This window comes from Oncorhynchus mykiss, chromosome 2 (genome assembly GCF_057628025.1).
Source record: "Oncorhynchus mykiss isolate SJ-2025 chromosome 2, ASM5762802v1, whole genome shotgun sequence".
Classification (NCBI taxonomy): Eukaryota; Metazoa; Chordata; class Actinopteri; order Salmoniformes; family Salmonidae; genus Oncorhynchus; species Oncorhynchus mykiss.
This window is the reverse complement of record NC_143023.1, coordinates 89,411,780-89,427,296: the sequence shown is the minus strand read 5'-3', so window position 1 is coordinate 89,427,296 and position 15,517 is coordinate 89,411,780.

The window sequence follows — 15,517 nt, the reverse complement described above, 5'->3', positions numbered from 1 at the left end:
TCACGGACAAACTGAATTGGTCCACCCACACAGACAGCGTTGTGAAGAAGGTGCAGCAGCGCCTCTTCAACCTCAGAAGGCTGAAGAAATTTGGCTTGTCACCAAAAGCACTCACAAACTTCTACAGATGCACAATCGAGAGCATCCTGTCGGGCTGTATCACCGCCTGGTACGGCAACTGCTCCGCCCACAACCGTAAGGCTCTCCAGAGGGTAGTGAGGTCTGCACAACGCATCACCGGGGGCAAACTACCTGCCCTCCAGGACACCTACACCACCCGATGTCACAGGAAGGCCATAAAGATCATCAAGGACAACAACCACCCGAGCCACTGCCTGTTCACCCCGCTATCATCCAGAAGGCGAGGTCAGTACAGGTGCATCAAAGCAGGGGCCGAGAGACAGAAAAACAGCTTCTATCTCAAGGCCATCAGACTGTTAAACAGCCACCACTAACATTGAGTGGCTGCTGCCAACATACTGACTCAACTCCAGCCACTTTAATAATGGGAATTGATGTAAAAATGTATCACTAGCCACTTTAAACAATGCCATTTAATATAATATAATGTTTACATACCCTACATTACTCATCTCATATGTATACAGGTATGTACAGTGGGGAGAACAAGTATTTCATACACTGCCGATTTTGCAGGTTTTCCCACTTACAAAGCATGTAGAGGTCTGTCATTTTTTTTTATCATAGGTACACTTCAACTGTGAGAGACTGAATCTAAAACAAAAATCCAGAAAATCACATTGTATGATTTTTAAGTAATTAATTAGCATTTTATTGCATGACATAAGTATTTCATACATCAGAAAAGCCAAACTTAATATTTGATACAGAAACCTTTGTTTGCAATTACAGAGGTCATACATTTCCTGTAGTTCTTGACCAGGTTTGCACACACTGCAGCAGGGATTTTGGCCCACTCCTCCATACAGACTTTCTCCAGATCCTTCAGGTTTTGGGGCTGTCGCTGGGCAATACGGACTTTCAGCTCCCTCCAAGGATTTTCTATTGGGTTCAGGTCTGGAGACTGGCTAGGCCACTCCAGGACCTTGAGATGTTTCTTACGAAGTCACTCCTTAGTTGCCCTGGTTGTGTGTTTCGGGTCATTGTCATGCTGGAAGACCCAGCCACAACCCATCTTCAATGCTCTTACTGAGAGAAGGAGGTTGTTGGTCAAGATCTCGCGATACATGGCCCCATCCATCCTCCCCTCAATACGGTGCAGTCGTCCTGTCCCCTTTTCAGAAAAGCATCCCCAAAGAATGTTGTTTCCACTTCCATGCTTCACGGTTGGGATGTAGTTCTTGGGGTTGTACTCATCCTTCTTCTTCCTCCAAACACGGCGAGTGAAGTTTAGACCAAAAAGCTCTATTTTTGTCTCAACAGACTACATGACCTTCACCTATTCCTCCTCTGGATCATCCAGATAGTCATTGGTAAACTTCAGACGGGCCTGGACATGCGCTGGCTTGAGCAGGGGACCTTGCGCGTGCAGTAGGATTTTAATCCATGACGGCGTAGTGTGTTACTAGTGGTTTTCTTTGAGACTGTGGTCCCAGCTCTCTTCAGGTCATTGACCAGGTCCTGCCGTGTAGTTCTGGGCTGATCCCTCACCTTCCTCATGATCATTGATGCCCCACGAGGTGGGATCTTGCATGGAGCCCCAGACCGAGGGTGATTGACCGTCATCTTGAACTTCTTCCATTTTCTAATAATTGCGCCAACAGTTGTTGCCTTCTCACCAAGCTGCTTGCCTATTGTCCTGTAGCCCATCCCAGCCTTGTGCAGGTCTACAATATTATCCCTGATGTCCTTACACAGCTCTCTGGTCTTGGCCATTGTGGAGAGGTTGGAGTCTGTTTGATTGAGTGTGTGGACAGGTGTCTTTTATACAGGTAACGAGTTCAAACAGGTGCAGTTAACACAGGTAATGAGTGGAGAACAGGAGGGCTTCTTAAAGAAAAACTAACAGGTCTGTGAGAGCCGGAATTCTTACTCATTGGTAGGTGATCAAATACTTATGTCATGCAATAAAATGCAAATTAATTACTTAAAAATCACTCATCATCATACAATGTGATTTTCTGGATTTTTGTTTTAGAATCCGTCTCTCACAGTTGAAGTGTACCTATGATAAAAATTACAGACCTCTACATGCTTTGTAAGTAGGAAAACCTGCAAAATCCGCAATGTATCAAATAGTTGTTCTCCCCACTGTATATACTGTGCTCTATATCATCTACTGCATCTTTATGTAATACATGTATCACTTGCCACTTTAAACTATGCCACTTTGTTTACATACCCTACATTACTCATCTCATATGTATATACTGTACTCGATACCATCTACTGCATCTTGTTTATGCCGTTCTGTACCATCACTCATTCATATATCTTTATGTACATATTCTTTATCCCCTTACACTTGTGTGTATAAGGTAGTAGTTGTGGAATTGTTAGGTTAGATGATTCGTTACTGCATTGTCGGAACTAGAAGCACAGGCATTTTGCTACTCTCGCATTAACATCTGCTAACCATTTGTATGTGACAAATACATTTTTATTTTATTTTATTTAATTGCAAAGTCCCTCTTTGCCATGCAAATGAACTGAATCTCAAAATAACATTTCCACTGCATTTCAGCTCTGCCACAAAAGGACCAGCTGACATCACGTCAGTGATTCTCTCGTAAACAGTGTTGACGAGGACAAAGCTGGAGATCACTCTGTCATGCTGATAGAGTTCGAATAACAGACTGGAAACTTCAAAAGGAGGGTTGTGCTTGGAATCATTGTTCTTCCTCAGTCAGCCATGGTTACCTACAAGGAAACACGTGCTGTCATCATTGCTTTGCACAAAAAGGGCTTCACAGGCAAGGATATTGCTGCCAGTAAGACCAGCCTCAGAACATTAAACATGAAATAAAGGGACTTTGGAACAATGGTTTCCATCAGCCACAATGGTGGTCATGACGATAGATGGAATATGAAAATGTATGGCATTTTTGTTGTGTTATTAAAGGTTAATAGATGCCGTTATTACGAAAAAATTGCAACGTGAAGAGTTTTCCTAGTAGATGTTTGATGTTTATACATTTTAGATTGTATGGAAAATATCCAAATCAAAGAGAATGTTTTGGGGAAGATGAAATGTTAAGTTAGTTGTCTAAAATTGGATTTGAATAAAATCTAGACCTTGTCTCATTAATTTGGTACGCCCAGAGAATTGCCCTAAAGGCGGTTACGCCCACTTCTGACCCAAGGGTATAAAACCTGTGAGTATAGAATTTACAGGAGGACTACGTGACCGCAGCTCCAGCAAGGTCTAAAAAGTCAACGAACACAGAACGCAACGCAAGTTTGAGGACAAATAAATCCTTTTCTACCCAAGCTACAGATGAGTAGCTGTCTCTAAGCGGGTGAATTCAAGTCGAACCACCTAGCCTCCATCTGCCATCGAAACGGGGTATCTGAAGGATTTCATTCCTATGCTGTGTGAGCTCTGAGCTATACAGAGCTGTCTGTCTTTAGAAGACCCCTTCCAGATTAAAGGGTGAGGGAACAGACTCCTAAGCCAAAAAGGACACTGACATCGGGAGGACTCTCAGAGAGGTGCGCCGGAGTAGCAGAGAATCCTTGGAGATCATCCCCACATAATTACATCCTTATATTCTGACCTATAAGAGCGGCAGTTTGGGGCAAGGCTAGGGTTAGAATAGCATAACTGACAAATTCACCCAAATGTATATTTATCTTGTGTACTTTCTGTTTTCTCTCTCTATTGAAATCCCCATTGTGGGTAACACGCGCCATAGTGTGTTGGCCCGTTATACTAAGTTCTAATCAATATCTTATAATGTGTTTTGTCTACGTGTATCTTTTTTCATAATTTTTGCTTTTTAGTAAATAAATATTCAACTAAGATTGGTGTGGTACGAATTCATTGGTGAGACCCGGGTCCGTGCAGATTCACGGGCTATCAGAATGAGATTGGTAGAGGCAACTGGTTAATTAGCGGCTGTTGTAAAATCGATATTCTGATATTCTTTGAGTTCATTTTGGAAATAGAAACTCAATAAAAAATAGTTTTCCCATGGTGCCCCAGGTTAATGAGTTAATAATTGCTTGATTCAGTTAATCACGCAATTAGAAACTTTAATCATTCGATGAACAACAGTTGTCACATTAACTAATACAATGTCACGACACCACCAAAGGACAATAAATCCACATCCGAGGCCTACTCCCCACCAAACAACGAGACAGACATGGCGGAAGGCACAGGTAACAACGTGACACTTACAGAACTTACCCCCGCTTTGGGAGAACTACATGTTGCCTTAGCTGAAGATCTTAAGGCCAATATTGCTGAACTGGACACCAAAATCGAGAGCACCATTCGAACGGTCGCTTAGCAGGGCCAGAGTATTGTGGACCTTGAGAAAGCTTCTGATTTCAACGCTGGTAGGATCGGCGAGTTAGAGACGCTATGCACGTCATTGCAGGATAGTGTGCAGAGGCTTTCGGTGAAAGTGGTCGACCTGGAGGGCCGATCCAGACGTAATAACCTTCACGTTGTTGGTCTGGCAGAGGGGGTGGAGGCGGGCTCTCGCCCCACCGACTTCTTCGCCAAGCTATTGAAGGATGCAATGGGATCGGATGTTTTGGCTTCGGATCCCCAGCTGGGCCGTGCACATCGCGCCCTTGTCCCAGTGCCTGGACCGGGCCAACGTCCTCGCCCAGTAATCATCTGTTGTCACAGTTTCAAGACCAAGGATATTATCCTGCGCGAGGCTCAAATGAGGGTTAACCTGTTACATAAAGGGCACCCCTTCCGTGTCTATGAGGATTATGCGCCCGATGTGGCAAAGCACTGCGCCGGCTACAGAGAAGTCATGACCAAACTCGACAAACTCCATCTTCACCCAGCCTTGCTCTTCCCTGCAAGACTAAGAATTACCCCACTTTCCGGTGAGAAGATTTGTCTCTCCTCGGTTTTGGACGCAGAGAAGTTTATCTGGGAATATATGCCAATCCCCAATCCCCCGTACAGGTTAGAGTGCCTTGTCATTGTGTGTTACGGTCTGCTCATGGACTCGAATGAAAGACGCTGAGACAACCAATGGAGGCGGTCAGAGCTCTCATTTAACTTAAGTTCACTTTCATTCCGGCTGTGTTCAGAGAGATGCCTATTTGGGAGGCCTTCCAGGTTTGATCATTGACACTTTCGGATGGATATACTTACATTCCCTCATTTTTGTTTTGTTTCGTTAATTATTTTTCAATTCTTACATTATTCTTATTACCATACCATTTATTTATTGGTTGCAGGGGACTGGGGGTGATGGTTGGGAAGGGGCAGACGCAGACACCTGGTTAGCAAGTTTATGTTTTGTGTGGTTCTGCCTTTGTCATAGCCGTGGGCCGCTCTCCCGATTAGATTCCCACCAACCCTATGTAGTGCATGTGTCTGTGTAGGTGTGCGTACATATAATTATTATTTGGACTCTATTATTATTTTCTCATAGCATTTTAGTATTATGTATGTGTATATTTTAAATGAGTGTAGATTATTATTCTGGGGTATGAATGTTTGTGTATGTAGATGTAGGTATGTATGTGTATATATGCATATGTATGTATGTGTATATATGTATGTATGTGTGTGTGTGTGTGTATAAGTCTATATACATAAAAAAAAAAATCTATCTATATATATATATATATATGTATTTTTTTGTATGTATATATATACAGTGCCTTGCGAAAGTATTCGGCCCCCTTGAACTTTGCAACCCTTTGCCACTTTTCAGGCTTCAAACATAAAGATATAAAACTGTATTTTTTTGTGAAGAATCAACAACAAGTGGGACACAATCATGAAGTGGAACAACATTTATTGGATATTTAAAACTTTTTTAACAAATCAAAAACTGAAAAATTGGGTGTGCAAAATTATTCAGCCCCCTTAAGTTAATACTTTGTAGCGCCACCTTTTGCTGCGATTACAGCTGTAAGTCGCTTGGGGTATGTCTCTATCAGTTTTGCACATCTAGAGACTGAAATTTTTTCCCATTCCTCCTTGCAAAACAGCTCGAGCTCAGTGAGGTTGGATGGAGAGCATTTGTGAACAGCAGTTTTCAGTTCTTTCCACAGATTCTCGATTGGATTCAGGTCTGGACTTTGACTTGGCCATTATAACACCTGGATATGTTTATTTTTGAACCATTCCATTGTAGATTTTGCTTTATGTTTTGGATCATTGTCTTGTTGGAAGACAAATCTCCGTCCCAGTCTCAGGTCTTCTGCAGACTCCATCAGGTTTTCTTCCAGAATGGTCCTGTATTTGGCTCCATCCATCTTCCCATCAATTTTAACCATCTTCCCTGTCCCTGCTGAAGAAAAGCAGGCCCAAACCATGATGCTGCCACCACCATGTTTGACAGTGGGGATGGTGTGTTCAGCTGTGTTGCTTTTACGCCAAACATAACGTTTTGCATTGTTGCCAAAAAGTTCAATTTTGGTTTCATCTGACCAGAGCACCTTCTTCCACATATTTGGTGTGTCTCCCAGGTGGCTTGTGGCAAACTTTAAACAACACTTTTTATGGATATCTTTAAGAAATGGCTTTCTTCTTGCCACTCTTCCATAAAGGCCAGATTTGTGCAATATATGACTGATTGTTGTCCTATGGACAGAGTCTCCCACCTCAGCTGTAGATCTCTGCAGTTCATCCAGAGTGATCATGGGCCTCTTAGCTGCATCTCTGATCAGTCTTCTCCTTGTATGAGCTGAAAGTTTAGAGGGACGGCCAGGTCTTGGTAGATTTGCAGTGGTCTGATACTCCTTCCATTTCAATATTATCGCTTGCACAGTGCTCCTTGGGATGTTTAAAGCTTGGGAAATCTTTTTGTATCCAAATCCGGCTTTAAACTTCTTCACAACAGTATCTCGGACCTGCCTGGTGTGTTCCTTGTTCTTCATGATGCTCTCTGCGCTTTTAACGGACCTCTGAGACTATCACGGTGCAGGTGCATTTATACGGAGACTTGATTACACACAGGTGGATTGTATTTATCATCATTAGTCATTTAGGTTAACATTGGATCATTCAGAGATCCTCACTGAACTTCTGGAGAGAGTTTGCTGCACTGAAAGTAAAGGGGCTGAATAATTTTGCACGCCCAATTTTTCAGTTTTTGATTTGTTAAAAAAGTTTGAAATATCCAATAAATGTCGATCCACTTCATGATTGTGTCCCACTTGTTGTTGATTCTTCACAAAAAAATACAGTTTTATATCTTTATGTTTGAAGCCTGAAATGTGGCAAAAGGTCGCAAAGTTCAAGGGGGCCGAATACTTTCGCAAGGCGCTGTAGCTTGGAGTATATCCACACATGCTCCATTAACTCCAGACGTTGTCTCATACAATTCAAGGTATTACACAGATTACACTATTCCAAAACCAAACTGCATAGGATATTTCCTGATACATCCCCTATGTGTGATAAATGTCAGGCTGCGCAGGGTACACTGCTCCACTGCTTTTCCCTATGCTCTAGCTTGTATGGTTATTGGTGTGGAATTTTTAGGATCCTCTCTGAAGTTTTGGAGACTTCAATAGACCCAGACCTGCTTCTGATAATCCTGAGAGTGTCTGATTCCCTAAACGGATTAACCAACCCCCCAAAACAACTAATCTCTTACAGTCTCACTTCGGCAAAACAAATAATCTTGTTGTTTTGGAAAAGGAGGGAAGCGCCCTCTACCAAATTATGGCTCAGCGAATTGGCAAACACTGTACACTTGGAAAGAATTAGATATATTCTGAACAATAAATGATCAACATTTGATCAAATCTGGCAGCCTTTCCTCTCATACTTGGACCAGTCGGCGCTGTGAATTTGTACTTTTTAAAGCACTCTCCATTGTAATATTTTAATCTACCTTTGGGCAGCATGTGCTGGTCCTGCCATCTACCCTCTTTCTTTCTACCTGTCCTTGTTCTGTATGTCTTGTTTTGTAATATTTGTATTGTTGTTCCTGTCTGCTCTTTAATGTCTAGATAAGAATTGTATACCTGTCTTTTATACCTATACACCATTCTTGTGTGTGTTCAATAAAAAATATTTTAACAGAAAAAAAAGGGAAAAATAACCTGCTCCAGAGCGCTTAGGGACCTCAGACTGGGACAAAGATTCACCTTCGTGGGTAGGTGGGTAGTGACAATGACCCTATCCATCCGTTGTATAATATAGTGCTAAATAACTGACACCAATTTAGTTCGAATTCCATCAGAGCTGTTGCGTCACCAACTTTTTAATCAATTTTGTCCACACTACTCGCCGCCATTCGTCTTCTCATTAAACACTGATACAGTATATGGGTATGTCAGTGGTCACCAACCGGTCGATTGGGATCTGGTCGATCTCCAAGGCATTTCTAGTCAATCCCAAACATTTCTGTAAAAAACCCAACGATAAAGCCTTCCGTTTAAAAAAAAACATGTTTTTTCATCTCGTGCCTTTTGGCGGTACATTTACATTTTTACATTTTTGCAATTTAGCAGATGCTCTTGGGGTGGGAGGGAGCCTAGTGGTTAGAGCGTTGGGCCAGTAACCGAAAGGTTGCTAGCTCGAATCCCCGAGCTGACAAGGTAAAAATCTGTCATTCTGCCCTTGAACAAGGCAGTTAACCCACTGGGCTGTCATTGTAAATAAGAATTTGTTCTTAAAACCTGTTTGGGCGCATGAACCACTAGAAGGACACCTACGACAACATCCAATGAAATTGCAGAGCCCGAAGTTCAAAATACAAAAATCCTAATTTTAAACATTCATGAAAATACAAGTGTCATACATCATTTAAAAGCTTAACTTCTTGTTAATCCAACCTCGTTGTAAGATTTCAAAAACGCTTTACAGCGAAAGCATACCATCTGAGGACAGCGCCCCAAACCAAAATACTTTTTCAACCAGCACAGGCATCACAAAATCACAAATAGCGATTAAATAAATCACTTACCTTTTGAAGATTTCCTCTGTTTTGCAACCCCAAGGGTCCCAGCTACACAATGAATGGTTGTTTTGTTTGATAAAGTCCTTTATATCCCAAAAATGTCAGTTTAATTGGCGTGCTTGATTCAGTAATCCACTCTTTCAACATGCATACAAACAAATCGAAAGAGTTACCAGTAAAGTTCGTCCAAACAAGTCAAACGATGTGTCTAATTCATCCTCAGGTACTCTAATATCTAAATAAACAATAATATTTAAGATGGAGAATAGTATGTTCAACAGGGCAGATAAATAACGAAGAGCGCGCACCTCATTCACACGTCAACAAGACTAGATTTCTAATGAGAGACACCTTGTAGTTTTTCCAACTATTTGCTCATTTTTCAAAAAACAAGCCTGAAATCCTTTCTAAAGACTTTTGACATCTAGTGGAAGCCATAGGAACTGCAATCTGGGTCCTATCTATTTGTATATCCCATAGGCAAGCATTGAAGTGGCCTGTGACCTCAAACAAAAAACATTTCCGGATGGATTTTCCTCGGGTTTCGCCTGCCATATCAGTTCTGTTATACTCACAGACATTATTTTAACAGTTTTAGAAACGTCAGAGTGTTTTCTATCAAATGCATATCCTAGCTTCTGGGCCTGAGTAACAGGCAGTTTACTTTGGGCACTTCAGTCAACCGAAATTCCGGACAAAAAACAGTATGCTAATGAAGTTTAACTGACTTGCCTAGTTAAACAAAGGTTAAAAAGATAATAATCCAGTGTCCTTTTAGGGAGTGCACTTTCCCTTCCCCTTTAGTGAGTACACACATTTTCATACTTTTTTCCAGCACCGGATTCAGCTGCCCTAAGCGCCGGGTAGTCACAGTGTTACGATTTAGAGCCATTTAATGTGTCTGAAGGTACAAATCCGCCTTCCTGCAGCACTGACACCAAATCAACTGCACTATAGGCCTACCGCTGGCCAATTGGATTGCTCAGATTTTGTCTGCAGTAGCGTAGCAGGCGTAAAAAAAGGTTGATACTGTGAGATTTGAAAACTTTTAAAACCATGACCAGAGAGAGACTGTCAACGAATACAGCAAAGAGATGCTGTTTTTATGAGTGAGTTCATGTTTAAGTTCTTACTCAGCACTGTCAACACTTTTTATTCAACACTTCAACACTATATAAGCCAGAAAATGTGTGTTCTACCTACTTCCACTCACGCATCTACCAACACTACAACTGTAATGAAGGAGTAGGAAAGGGTATCAATAGGCTTGGGTATTTTTTTAATATTGAGGAATATTTCTCTGAGTAACAACATGAATTTGTGCATGAGGCAGAAATAGTTTCACCATTAGCTGGAAGACTTGTCTCTTTTTGGTCAGTGTCAGTGGAAGAAAGGGAGAGCGGAGGGACGTTGAGAAGTGTACCCTCAGTCTGCTGCTCTCTCCCTCAGCTGAGACTGACCATCAGATGCAGGCACCATCAGCCCAGTAAAATAAAAAAGACATTATTTAAATGTATGCCTCACAAGTAATACAACAACTGATCTATTACCAGTGTGATCATATAGCCTACCTCAAATTCTGAAATGTATTTTCTTTTAAATGGTCCGAACAACAATACATTGACAAGGCTATTCAAGCAAAGCCAATACGCAGTGATAATGTATTGGGCCTTTAACCTACTGCACAAACCTAATTGCTACAGTAGTGTTTTTAATAGGTTAATGTTGCATAGGCTTAAGTTTAAGTCATGTTCCAAAAAAATCTGAGCAGTAGATCTCGACTTGCATTTTGACTCAGAAAGTGATCTTGACTCAGAAAAGGTTGGTACGAAACGGGTTAGGTTTTGTATCAGTTCCGATAGTACCAGTTATGTCCTCTGGGTGGAGACTTATTCAAAGGATTGCAGTATAGGTTGGCCTGGGTATTTTGCAAACTGCAATCAGTCAGTATCATGGGTAGCCTACTGGTATTGTTAAAATTGTTTTCTTCAGGTTTGTTTCAGGACCTCAATACGCTAAAGCAGAGTGAATATTAAACAATGAGCACAGCTATATATACATACATCCATATACATGACCTTATACATGGACAGCACATTTGTTCTGTTTGCAAAAGAGAATACATGCACAGGGGTGTCTGGACCATTTCATTGTTTTGTAGACAATGCCATTCACTCTACCCTTCACTTGCATAGTGCATTTTTTAAATGACATCATACAAAGAAAAGTGCATATCTATTCTATATAGAGAATACAAAGACAGATACTGTATGGACATGCCATATGCATGTGTGAACCGAGCACTCCTCCATCAAACTTTACAGCTGTCATTATGCATGGGGCAGGTAGCATTCTCCTGGCATCCGCCAAACCCAGATTTGTCCATCGGACTGCCAGATGGTGAATCATGATTCACCACTCCAGGGAAAGCGTTTCCACTGCTCCAGAGTCCAATGGCGGTGAGCTTTGCACCACTCCAGTCGATGCTTGGCATTGCGCATGGTGATCTTAGGCTTGTGTGCGGCTGCTCGGCCATGGAAACCCATTTCAAGAAGCTCTCAACGAACAGTTCTTGTGCTGGCGTTGCTTCCAGAGGCAGTTTGGAACTCGGTAGTGAGTGTTGCAAACAAGGACAGACGATTTTCAGCACTCGGCTGATTCTTATTTACAATGACGGCCTACCAAAAGGCAAAAGGCCTCCTGTGGGGATGGGGGCTGGGATTACAAATAAAAAATAAATTAAATAAAAATATAGGACAAAACACACATCACAACAAGAGAGACAAAAACACAACATAAAGAGAGACCTAAGATGACAACATAGCATGGCAGCAACACATGACAACACAGCATGGTAGCAACACAGCATGACAACAACATGGTAGCAACACAACATGCCAGCAGAACAACATGGTAGCAGCACAAAACAGGGTACAAACATTGTTGGGCACAGACAACAGCACAAAGGGCAAGAAGGTAGAGACAACAATACATCACACAAAGCAGCCACAACTGTCAGTAAGAGTGTCCATGATTGAGTCTTTGAATGAAGAGATTGAGATAAAACTGTCCAGTTTGAGTGTTTGTTGCAGCTCGTTCCAGTCTCTAGATGCAGCGAACTGAAAAGACGAGCGACCCAGGGATGTGTGTGCTTTGGGGACCTTCAACAGAATGTGACTGGCAGAACGGGTGTTGTATGTGGAGAATGAGGGCTGCAGTAGATATCTCAGATAGGGGGGAGTGAAGCCTAAGAGGGTTTTTATAACATGATTCCATATGTGTTATTTCATAGTTTTGAAGTCTTTACTGTTATTCTACAATGTAGAAAATAGTAAAAATAAAGAAAACCTCTGGAATGAGTAGGTGTGGCTCACCCAGACGATTTGCATTGCCACCCCCCCACCCCCCTTTTTAACGCTGCTGCTACTCTCTGTTATTATCTATGCATAGCCACTTTAATAACTCTACCTACCTGTACATAATTACCTCAATTACCTTGACTAACCAGTGCCCCCGCACATTGACTCTGTACCGGTACCCCCTGTATATAGCCTCGCTATTGTTAAGATTTGATTTGATTTGAAAATAGTACAAATAAGAAAATCCCTTGAATGAGTAGGTGTCCGAACCTCTGACTGGTACTGTATGTACATATATTTTATTTATATATTTGCTAAATATATTTCCCCAATATATTTAAATATATCCATATTTTATTGAAATATTTTATTTATTGTATGGGCCAGGTTGTAGCATCAGATCCATCTCCAGCTCAAATATGAGCCACAGTTCCAGTCAGTGTATAAACTGTGAGACTGACACCAACCAGCATCCCTTTATGAAACGATGCAGTGTCTGTCTGTCCAATACAGCCATAAGCACATAAATCAATGCTTGTGAGGAAAACAATGGCATTTCAGGGTCTATTGTTTCACCAAGCAGGCCGGGGATGCTTTGGATTTAATTATTAGATTTGATGATACATTTCTCTCTGTTTGTACCAGTGACAGTATAATTCACTGTTTGTTCTGAGGCCAGTGTGTACAGTGTGCAATAAAGACAGCTGCGAGAGATGAGTCTCTCATTGTGATTGTTAGCCTGCCAGCTGAGCTACTAATGCAAGCTGCCATTTGAAATCAGCTATCAGTAATGGGTTATTACTAATAGGGTATAAGTTGTGAGCAGTGCGCAATACTCAAATGTAAACAGTTATAATCAATAACAGCTTTTTCAACTATATTTGTCCCACGTAAACTGTAAGATCTGATATAGATCTTCATCTCATCTTGAGTTAGCTGTCTGTTGAGAGATAATAATAATGATAATAAACTATTAGTTATGTCAGAGTGGGATGATTTTACATGACAGTTATCAGCTTCTGCCAACTGATGGGGTTAAACCTGTGAAATCAATCAAATCTGATCTCTGGCCAGTCTCTCTGGGTGCTAAAACATTTCCTTTATTATTAACCAGAAATGTCAGACCCATTTGGAAAATGATTGGTGTTAAATTGAATACATTTGATGTTTATGAACACTGTAGGCCAATTGCTAATGGATAAGGCCTTCACTAGAATAAATGTGCACGTTGGTGCTTGCCATCTGTATTCATGGGAGTCTTGTGTGTTAATCCAAAACAAAAATCTATCAACAGTTTCTAGTGTGGGCTGTATGAAAAATGTCATGGTCAACTGTTAAGAGAAATGTCAAAGTAATTAGTGCAGTCAATGGGAAGTCATCTTGTCTCTTAGGCCTGTGGTGTATGATGAGTTATATGCGGCAAGCTGAGTGAATCTAAGGCTTTCTTGGCTAGTAAAATTTCTGACTAGTAGCACAGCTGGATGAGGAGTTTATCAATGTATAGAGACCATTTTTTATCATAGGGGAATTAGGTTAGTGTTTGTCATGTGTATTAAAACGTGTATGGTTTGATATGGCTCTATCTCTGCATGGCAATGTGAATGGTGTGTCACTCATAAATTGTGTAAAGACGTACTTTTCCCTGGCAGGGCGATAATTTACTCCAGTTGAGCACATATCTGTGGAGTGCACGTATCTGGGGCTTAGTGTTGTAAACATGGTGGGTTTTAAGACCTGACTGTCAGAGATTGACAGGATAGTATAAACTCCACCGGTCATTTAAAGGAAGCATTTGGTCTTGTTTGTCTTCCTTCCTTTATTTTAATGGCATGATTTACTATGTCACAAACTTCATGTTTACCTTTAAAACAAAACTGTAAATTTGGTGAGCATTACGCTAGGAGGAGCTACAAAATACCCTGGGTGTTTAGGTTGGGGAGATGGTTCAATTTGGTATTTTTATAAACAGGAAGACCAACTTGACCAAGGTTGTTGTGTTGTCAGCATCAATCTCCAGCTGTCAAATGACATCATCACTATGGAAACAGAGCTCCTGTGGAATATTTTTCAGAGGGATTATGTGATCATATTTGTTATTATCTTTTCTCACTTTTTTCTAACTCTTTGACCCTTCTGACTGCCATCTTAGTCTTTTCAATTTTGTTTAAATATAACTTTACAGATCTCTTTTGTGCTTCTTGTCCATTCAGATGCAATGATATTCCGAAGAAAAGCCTGTCACAACCACATTTAACTCCCTTTCTAAACCTCAAGGCCAGATTAGGTTAAATAACTAACATTTTAATCAGCAGAGAGCAGGAAACGTTCTAACGATCCCTTGCATTGTTGCACAAAAAGCATAGGAACATGAAGCAATGAAGGATTGAGGATGAAATCAACAAGCTGGGTTTAATACATCTTTCTGTCGACCACATACCTTGTATCACTAATCTGGCATCAATGTTTCGAAACATTTGTTTTTCTCTCAGCTTTACAATCAGGAAAATTTGATTTTAGTTTGCTGGAGAGAAGGAACAAATGTTTGAATGTATTATTAAATAAATTAAATAAATGATTGAATTGAATATATATATATATATATATATATATATATGTGTGTGTGTTATTTTACTCCACCTAAGAATAACTCAGACACTTTCCTTCTGAGAACTTTGTGAGACAATAAGAGATTAGGGTTTGACGGCTGCACCTTTCAGAAGAGAAGGGGGACAGAACTAGAAACCTTAACTTTTGAAAAGCAATTGAACCTAAAGGATTCTGCCTGTCATAGTTAAGGCAGGGGAAATATGGGGGAAATGTACACAAATAATATAATATTTCAGTCATCCAGTCTTCAAAATGAATGATTGTCCCTATTTGTTTATTAAATGTCTCTAGAAGCAGATTTCAGGGGGAATTGTAATGGTGTTCAAGGGATGTCTATAGGGAACAGTGTTGACCACCACCAAGGAATTCCACTTAAAACTTTTACCTCACTATTCAGCACTTAGGCCAAAAATGCATCCTTACATAAAAGCATAATGACTCAAGACATTGTTGTCTGTTTCTAATGTTGATTCATACACTGGCTCAAAGTTGTACCTGGGGCATACAAAGGTA